The following is a 10,275-nucleotide window of genomic DNA, read 5'->3' as shown; positions in this document are numbered from 1 at the left end:
ATATTATGTATTCCAAAATTTATATATATAATATATAAATTCTTTGGAAATAATGAGTTAATGCTCCATAACTCGTTATTTCAATATACCCATCGATGATTGTGGTGTCGATATCGTCGGTGGTTATGTAGCTGGTGTAGTTTGTGATGTTATAGATGTTGTTGGTGTTGGCGATACTGACGGTGATGCTGGTGGTACTACTGGTGACACTTGTATAACAAATCTAGCTTGTAATCACGCACCATTCTTGTCAGGGTTTCTACTCTTCCTTTTCTCATTGCGGTCCACTCATCTGATTTATGGTTAAGGCTAGAATAGATAATCTCTAAGACTTTAGAGATTACATAATTGTCATAGAATGTTTCTCTATTGAAGTTATGAATCAATACTTCATCGGTTATTGTTGTTGGTACTCCTTGGTATCTATGGTGCGTATGACATTGATGCTTGTGGGACATTTTGTGATGTTGAATCATGGGATGCAGATGTTGTTGTTGTTGGTGGTAATGGTACTGTTGGTGTTGATGATTGTGGTACTGTTGGTGCCAGTGATGCTGCTGGTGCTTGTGGTATTGAGGCTTGCGATGTGGATGTTGTTGGTGGTACTGGTGTTGTTGATGGTGCTTGTAATCTTTGCACCATATTCTCCAAAGACAATACTCGAGCGCGAAGCTCATTGACTTCTTCTATTACACCGGGATGATCGGTGGTTCGTACGAGTGGGTGAATAAGATCTAGAATTTGAGATAGTATATCAGTAGTTCGGATGATCGGTGGTTCGGATGATCGGTGGTTCGAACTCAGTGGTCTAATATTACTGAGTCTTTACTTCCACTTTATCACCTCAGAATAGCATATCTTGAGTTAGTATATAATGCTTTTCCAAATTATGTTTTATCAAAACAATGATGTAAAACATTTTGATACATCACGTGGGTCAAGATGTCACTTAACTTGTTCACAGAACCGAGTTCCATACACAGTACATCTAGTACGCACGGATTACCTGACACACATATCAAAAATCATCATTTTATTATAACTATATGTTATATTTGTTTTATTTGCATGTACGAACCCCAAATTGCATAATTAATGCTTAACGCTCGTGCTGAAAATCTCACACTTGTGAGCTGACAAGAATGAGCCATCAAACGTGTGATTGAGCCCTCAAACGCGAGGTTGAGCTCTCAAATGCTTGGTCAAACGCGGGGTTAAGCTCACTCGTGCATTTGAACTCACTCGCGTGGTTGTGCTCACTCACATGGTCAAACGCGCGGTTGAGCTGTCAAACGCTTGGTCACTCGTACGGTTGAGCTGTCAAACGCGTGGGAGCTGCAAAACAGTACCAGGTCGCTGCTTTTGGGTATTTTGCACCTAAAACTCAGTGTCTGCTAGTTTTGGCCAATCTAATGCATCAAGGACATCATATATATGATATATACACTCTAACAATCATCAAATCGACATCACAAACACATTCAAAGCATGAATCAAGCATCAAAAGCTTATGTTTCAAAAACCCACTCAAAACCCAATTTAATTCACCAAAATATGAGATATTTACATTGTTTTGATCCTTGAAAACACTAGAATCAGATGCACGGAATCACTAGGCTTGAATTACACTTACTGATTTATGGATTTAAAGAGCAGTAAGTGTTTTAAGCTTTAAGTTTCTAAAATGAGTAAGTGAAGGAACGTACGATGTATATATCTATTTGGGGTTACTTCATTGTGAGGAAACCCCATTCACCATTTCACATGGGTATTTACCAGTTATCTGAACCACAATGTACCTCATTAGTGAAATGTCCCGTTCTTATTGATTAAAAACGTTCCATATTAATTGATTTCGTTGCGAGGTTTTGACCTCTATATGAGACGTTTTTCAAAGACTGCATTCATTTTAAAACAAACCATAACCTTTATTTCATCAATAAAGGTTTAAAAAGCTTTACGTAGATTATCAAATAATGATAATCTAAAATATCATGTTTACACACGACCATTACATAATGGTTTACAATACAAATATGTTACAACAAAATAAGTTTCTTGAATGCAGTTTTTGCACAATATCATACAAGCATGGACTCCAAATCTTGTCCTTATTTAAGTATGCTACAGCGGAAGCTCTTAATAATCACCTGAGAATAAACATGCTTAAAACGTCAACAAAAATGTTGGTGAGTTATAGGTTTAACCTATATATATCAAATCATAATAATAGACCACAAGATTTCATATTTCAATACACATCCCATACATAGAGATAAAAATCATTCATATGGTGAACACCTGGTAACCGACATTAACAAGATGCATATATAAGAATATCCCCATCATTCCGGGACACCCTTCGGATATGATATAAATTTCGAAGTACTAAAGCATCCGGTACTTTGGATGGGGTTTGTTAAGCCCAATAGATCTATCTTTAGGATTCGCGTCAATTAGGGTGTCTGTTCCCTAATTCTTAGATTACCAGACTTAATAAAAAGGGGCATATTCGATTTCGATAATTCAACCATAGAATGTAGTTTCACGTACTTGTGTCTATTTTGTAAATCATTTATAAAACCTGCATGTATTCTCATCCCAAAAATATTAGATTTTAAAAGTGGGACTATAACTCACTTTCACAGATTTTTACTTCGTCGGGAAGTAAGACTTGGCCACTGTTGATTCACGAACCTATAACAATATATACATATATATTAAAGTATGTTCAAAATATATTTACAACACTTTTAATATATTTTGATGTTTTAAGTTTATTAAGTCAGCTGTCCTCGTTAGTAACCTATAACTAGTTGTCCACAGTTAGATGTACAGAAATAAATCGATAAATATTATCTTGAATCAATCCACGACCCAGTGTATACGTATCTCAGTATTGATCACAACTCAAACTATATATATTTTGGAATCAACCTCAACCCTGTATAGCTAACTCCAACATTCACATATAGAGTGTCTATGGTTGTTCCGAAATATATATAGATGTGTCGACATGATAGGTCGAAACATTGTATACGTGTCTATGGTATCTCAAGATTACATAATATACAATACAAGTTGATTAAGTTATGGTTGGAATAGATTTGTTACCAATTTTCACGTAGCTAAAATGAGAAAAATTATCCAATCTTGTTTTACCCATAACTTCTTCATTTTAAATTCGTTTTGAGTGAATCAAATTGCTATGGTTTCATATTGAACTCTATTTTATGAATCTAAACAGAAAAAGTATAGGTTTATAGTCGGAAAAATAAGTTACAAGTCGTTTTTGTAAAGGTAGTCATTTCAGTCGAAAGAACGACGTCTAGATGACCATTTTAGAAAACATACTTCCACTTTGAGTTTAACCATAATTTTTGGATATAGTTTCATGTTCATAATAAAAATCATTTTCTCAAAATAACAACTTTTAAATCAAAGTTTATCATAGTTTTTAATTAACTAACCCAAAACAGCCCGCGGTGTTACTACGACGGCGTAAATCCGGTTTTACGGTATTTTTCGTGTTTCCAGGTTTTAAATCATTAAGTTAGCATATCATATAGATATAGAACATGTGTTTAGTTAATTTTAAAAGTCAAGTTAGAAGGATTAACTTTTGTTTGCGAACAAGTTTAGAATTAACTAAACTATGTTCTAGTGATTACGAGTTTAAACCTTCGAATAAGATAGTTTTATATATATGAATCGAATGATGTTATGAACATCATTACTACCTCAATTTTAGTAGGTAAACCTACTGGAAGTGACAAGAAATGATCTAGCTTCAAAGGATCTTGGATGGCTTGAAAGTTCTTGAAGTAGGATCATGACACAAAAACAAGTTCAAGTAAGATTTTTGCTCGAATTAAGATAGTTTATAGTTATAGAAATTGAATCAAAGTTTGAATATGAATATTACCTTGAATAAGAAAGATAACCTACTGTATATAACAAAGGTTTCTTGATCTTAGATGATTACTTGGAATGGATTAGAAAGCTTGGAAGTAAATTAGTAAACTTGAAGGGATTTTTGAAGTATTCTTGAAGTGTTCTTCTTATGATGATTATAGCTTGATTCTTGAAGTGATTTTTGATGAAGATGATGACTAACTACTGGAAAAATACCTTCATAATAGTGTGGGTGTGTTGAGAGAGAATTAGAAAGAGATTTGGAAGTGAAATGGAGTGAATGATGAGTGTTAATTGGTGAGTGGTGAGTGGGGTTAAAAGGAGTTCTAGTTAGTTGACTAGCTCATGGTAGAAGTTAAAATTGATTAGTCATACATGACATAATCAAGAGTGGAATCCCATGCTAGTTCCTATTGGTATATACCCATAGTAAGTACGTTTTGAAGCTGTGTATAATACGGGTAAGAATACGACTAGAATTCTTGATGAAAGAAAAGAATGGGAAAGTAACTGTAACCATTTTCGTTAAGTATGAGTGTTTTGATATATGTCTTGAAGTCTTCCAAAAGTATTTTAATACATCTAAATACACTACATGTATATACATTTTAACGGAGTCGTTAAGTCATCGTTAGTCGTTACATGTAAGTGTTGTTTTGAAACCTTTAAGTTAACGATCTCAATTAATGTTGTTAACCCATTGTTTATTATATCTAATGAGATGTTAAATTATTATATTATCATGATATTATGATATATTAATATATCTTAATATGATATATATACATTTAAATGTCGTTACAACGATAATCGTTACATATATGTCTCGTTTCGAAATCCTTAAGTTAGTAGTCTTGTTTATATGTATATAACTCATTGTTAATATACTTGTGGAGATACTTACTTATAATAATCTCATGTTAACCATATGTATATCCATATATATATCGTCAAGTCGTTTTTACAAGTTTTAACGTTCGTGAATCGCCGGTCAACTTGGGTGGTCAATTGTCTATATGAAACATATTTCAATTAATCAAGTCTTAACAAGTTTGATTGCTTAACATGTTGGAAACATTTAATCATGTAAATATCAATCTCAATTAATATATATAAACATGGAAAAGTTCGGGTCACTACAGTACCTACCCGTTAAATAAATTTCGTCCCGAAATTTTAAGCTGTTGAAGGTGTTGACGAATCTTCTGAAAATAGATGCGGGTATTTCTTCTTCATCTGATCTTCACGCTCCCAGGTGAACTCGGGTCCTCTACGAGCATTCCATCGAACCTTAACAATTGGTATCTTGTTTTGCTTAAGTCTTTTAACCTCACGATCCATTATTTCGACGGGTTCTTCGATGAATTGGAGTTTTTCATTGATTTGGATTTCATCTAACGGAATAGTGAGATCTTCTTTAGCAAAACATTTCTTCAAATTTGAGACGTGGAAAGTGTTATGTACAGCCGCGAGTTGTTGAGGTAACTCAAGTCGGTAAGCTACTGTTCCGACACGATCAATAATCTTGAATGGTCCAATATACCTTGGATTTAATTTCCCTCGTTTACCAAATCGAACAACGCCTTTCCAAGGTGCAACTTTAAGCATGACCATCTCTCCAATTTCAAATTCTATATCTTTTCTTTTAATCTCAGCGTAGCTCTTTTGTCGACTTTGGGCGGTTTTCAACCGTTGTTGAATTTGGATGATCTTCTCGGTAGTTTCTTGTATAATCTCCGGACCCGTAATCTGTCTATCCCCCACTTCACTCCAACAAATCGGAGACCTGCACTTTCTACCGTAAAGTGCTTCAAACGGCGCCATCTCAATGCTTGAATGGTAGCTGTTGTTGTAGGAAAATTCTGCTAACGGTAGATGTCGATCCCAACTGTTTCCGAAATCAATAACACATGCTCGTAGCATGTCTTCAAGCGTTTGTATCGTCCTTTCGCTCTGCCCATCAGTTTGTGGATGATAGGCAGTACTCATGTCTAGACGAGTTCCTAATGCTTGCTGTAATGTCTGCCAGAATCTTGAAATAAATCTGCCATCCCTATCAGAGATAATAGAGATTGGTATTCCATGTCTGGAGACGACTTCCTTCAAATACAGTCGTGCTAACTTCTCCATCTTGTCATCTTCTCTTATTGGCAGAAAGTGTGCTGATTTGGTGAGACGATCAACTATTACCTAAATAGTATCAAAACCACTTGCAGTCCTTGGCAATTTAGTGATGAAATCCATGGTAATGTTTTCCCATTTCCATTCTGGGATTTCGGGTTGTTGAAGTAGACCTGATGGTTTCTGATGCTCAGCTTTGACCTTAGAACACGTCAAACATTCTCCTACATATTTAGCAACATCGGCTTTCATACCCGGCCACCAAAAATGTTTCTTGAGATCCTTGTACATCTTCCCCGTTCCAGGATGTATTGAGTATCTGGTTTTATGAGCTTCTCTAAGTACCATTTCTCTCATATCTCCAAATCTTGGTACCCAAATCCTTTCAGCCCTATACCGGGTTCCGTCTTCCCGAATATTAAGATGCTTCTCCGATCCTTTGGGTATTTCATCCTTTAAATTTCCTTCTTTTAAAACTCCTTGTTGCGCCTCCTTTATTTGAGTAGTAATGTTATTATGAATCATTATATTCATAGATTTTACTCGAATGGGTTCTCTGTCCTTCCTGCTCAAGGCATCGGCTACCACATTTGCCTTCCCCGGGTGGTAACGAATCTCAAAGTCGTAATCATTCAATAATTCAATCCACCTACGCTGCCTCATATTCAGTTGTTTCTGATTAAATATGTGTTGAAGACTTTTGTGGTCGGTATATATAATACTTTTGACCCCATATAAGTAGTGCCTCCAAGTCTTTAATGCAAAAACAACCGCGCCTAATTCCAAATCATGCGTCGTATAATTTTGTTCGTGAATCTTCAATTGTCTAGACGCATAAGCAATCACCTTCGTTCGTTGCATTAATACACAACCGAGACCTTGCTTTGACGCGTCACAATAAATCACAAAATCATCATTCCCTTCAGGCAATGACAATATAGGTGCCGTAGTTAGCTTTTTCTTCAATAACTGAAACGCTTTCTCTTGTTCATCATTCCATTCAAATTTCTTCCCTTTATGCGTTAATGCAGTCAAGGGTTTTGCTATTCTGGAAAAGTCTTCGATGAACCTTCTGTAGTAACCAGCTAGTCCTAAAAACTGGCGTATGTGTTTCAGAGTTTTCGGGGTTTCCCACTTTTCAACAGTTTCTATCTTTGCCAGATCCACCTTAATACCTTCTTTGTTCACTATGTGACCGAGGAATTGAACTTCTTCCAACCAAAATGCACACTTTGAAAACTTAGCGTACAATTCTTCCTTCCTCAATACTTCTAACACCTTTCTCAAATGTTCACCGTGTTCTTGGTCATTCTTTGAGTAAATAAGTATGTCATCAATGAAAACAATGACAAACTTGTCAAGGTATGGTCCACACACTCGGTTCATAAGGTCCATGAACACAGCTGGTGCATTAGTTAAACCAAACGGCATGACCATAAACTCGTAATGACCGTAACGTGTTCTGAAAGCAGTCTTTGGAATATCATCTTCTTTCACCCGCATTTGATGATACCCGGAACGTAAGTCAATCTTTGAATAAACAGACGAGCCTTGTAGTTGATCAAATAAGTCGTCGATTCTCGGTAGTGGGTAGCGGTTCTTGATGGTAAGTTTGTTCAACTCTCGGTAGTCGATACACAACCTGAATGTACCATCTTTCTTCTTGACAAACAAAACAGGAGCTCCCCACGGTGATGTGCTTGGTCGAATGAAACCACGCTCTAAAAGTTCTTGTAATTGGCTTTGCAGTTCTTTCATCTCGCTGGGTGCGAGTCTGTAAGGAGCACGAGCTATTGGTGCAGCTCCTGGTACAAGATCTATTTGAAATTCAACGGATCGATGTGGGGGTAATCCCGGTAATTCTTTCGGAAATACATCGGGAAATTCTTTTGCAATGGGAACATCATTGATGCTCTTTTCTTCAGTTTGTACTTTCTCGACGTGTGCTAGAACAGCATAGCAACCTTTTCTTATTAGTTTTTGTGCCTTCAAATTACTAATAAGATGTAGCTTCGTGTTGCCCTTTTCTCCGTACACCATTAAGGGTTTTCCTTTTTCTCGTATAATGCGAATTGCATTTTTGTAACAAACGATCTCCGCTTTCACTTCTTTCAACCAGTCCATACCGATTATCACATCAAAACTCCCTAACTCTACTGGTATCAAATCAATCTTAAATGTTTCGCTAACCAGTTTAATTTCTCGATTCCGACATATATTATCTGCTGAAATTAATTTACCATTTGCTAATTCGAGTAAAAATTTACTATCCAAAGGCGTCAATGGACAACTTAATTTAGCACAAAAATCTCTACTCATATAGCTTCTATCCGCACCCGAATCAAATAAAACGTAAGCAGATTTATTGTCAATAAGAAACGTACCCGTAACAAGCTCCGGGTCTTCCTGTGCCTCTGCCGCATTAATATTGAAAACTCTTCCACGGCCTTGTCCATTCGTGTTCTCCTGGTTCGGGCAATTTCTAATAATGTGGCCTGGTTTTCCACATTTATAACAAACTACATTGGCATAACTTGCTCCGACACTACTTGCTCCGCCACCACTTGTTCCGACACCATTTGTTCCTTTCGTTCTATTAACCCCTGGTCCGTAGACCTCACACTTCACCGCGCTATGACCATTTCGTTTACACTTGTTGCAAAATTTGGTGCAGAACCCCGAGTGATTCTTTTCACACCTTTGGCATAGCTGCTTCTGATTGTTGTTGTTGTTGCGGTTATTATTGTTATTGGGATGATTGTTGATGTCGAACGAGGTGTATATAAAATAGTTATTATTTTACTAGGAAAATACTATTAAATACGATACAATTTTACACAAGATATTTATTTATTTATAGAATGGATATACTTAAACCTTGCTACAACACTTATAGGCAGTGTACCTAATCGTACAGTAGTGTAGTTTTTAGTAAGTCCGGTTCGTTCCACAGGGAAATCTTTAAGCAAAGCTCAACGCTATATTAGTTTACTTTTATAAAAATACAAATATATATATAAGTGATATTATTATTATAAAGGGGGGTTTTTACCGTTTAATGACCGGTTTGTCGATTTTAAAACTTTAGTCGCAGTTAAAACCTAATGTAAAATATAAAATAAATACAAGACTTTAAATTAAAGCGTAAAGTAAATAACGATAATGAAATTGCGAATAATAAAAATGCGATAAAAATTAAATTGCGATAATTAAAAAGTACGATAATTAAAAGTGCGATAAAATGAAATAACAATAAATAAAAGTGCGATAATTAGAAGTGCAATTAAATATAAAATAAAGGAAATAAAATATGATATAAAAGAATTATGCTTATTTAAACTTCCGTAATCATGATGTTTGACGTGTTGGTTTTAGTTTTATGCCCATGGGTTAATTGTCCTTTGTCCTGGATTATTCAATATGTCCGTCTGGTTTTTGTCCATAACAGTCCATCAGTCATAAATATAAATTGCAAGTGTCCTTGTCAAATTATTATTATACCCGAAGATAAATATTCCAACTAATTGGGGATTCGAATTGTAACAAGGTTTTAATACTTTGTTTAATGAATACACCAGGTTATCGACTGCGTGTAAACCAAGGTTTTACTACTTTGTTAACAATTACACCAATTACCCTTGAATGTAATTTCACCCCTGTTTTAATTATTCTAGTGGCTATTAATCCATTCCCGTGTCCGGTTAAATGAACGATTATTCGTACATATAAATACCCCGCCCATCGTGTCCGATCGAGTGTATATGGTAATTTATAGGGACGCCCAATTGTAAATCTTTATATTAACATTAACAAACTTTCATTTAGTTAAACAAATATAAAGCCCATTAATAGCCCATAGTCTAGTTTCCACAAGTGTCGTTCTTTTGTCCAAACCCCAATTATGGTACAAAGTCCAATTACCCAATTTTAGTAATTAGCCCAACATCATGATTACTTCGTTTTAAATAAGCATAATAATAACTTAGCTACGAGACATTAATATAAAAAGGTTGAACATAACTTACAATGATTAAAAATAGCGTAGCGTTACACGGACAGAATTTCGACTTACACCCTTACAACATTCGCTAACATACCCTTATTATTAGAATTATAATTAAAATTAAAATATAAATTATAAATATAAATATATTACTTCGTATGAAGAGAAGAAAAAAATGATGATGATTTTGATCAGAATTCGGGTTGATTTATAGCCAGGAATGATTTTTGGGGCTC

Source organism: Rutidosis leptorrhynchoides, chromosome 8 (assembly GCF_046630445.1).
Source record: "Rutidosis leptorrhynchoides isolate AG116_Rl617_1_P2 chromosome 8, CSIRO_AGI_Rlap_v1, whole genome shotgun sequence".
In the NCBI taxonomy this organism is placed as follows: domain Eukaryota; kingdom Viridiplantae; phylum Streptophyta; class Magnoliopsida; order Asterales; family Asteraceae; genus Rutidosis; species Rutidosis leptorrhynchoides.
This window is presented reverse-complemented; position numbering follows the sequence as displayed.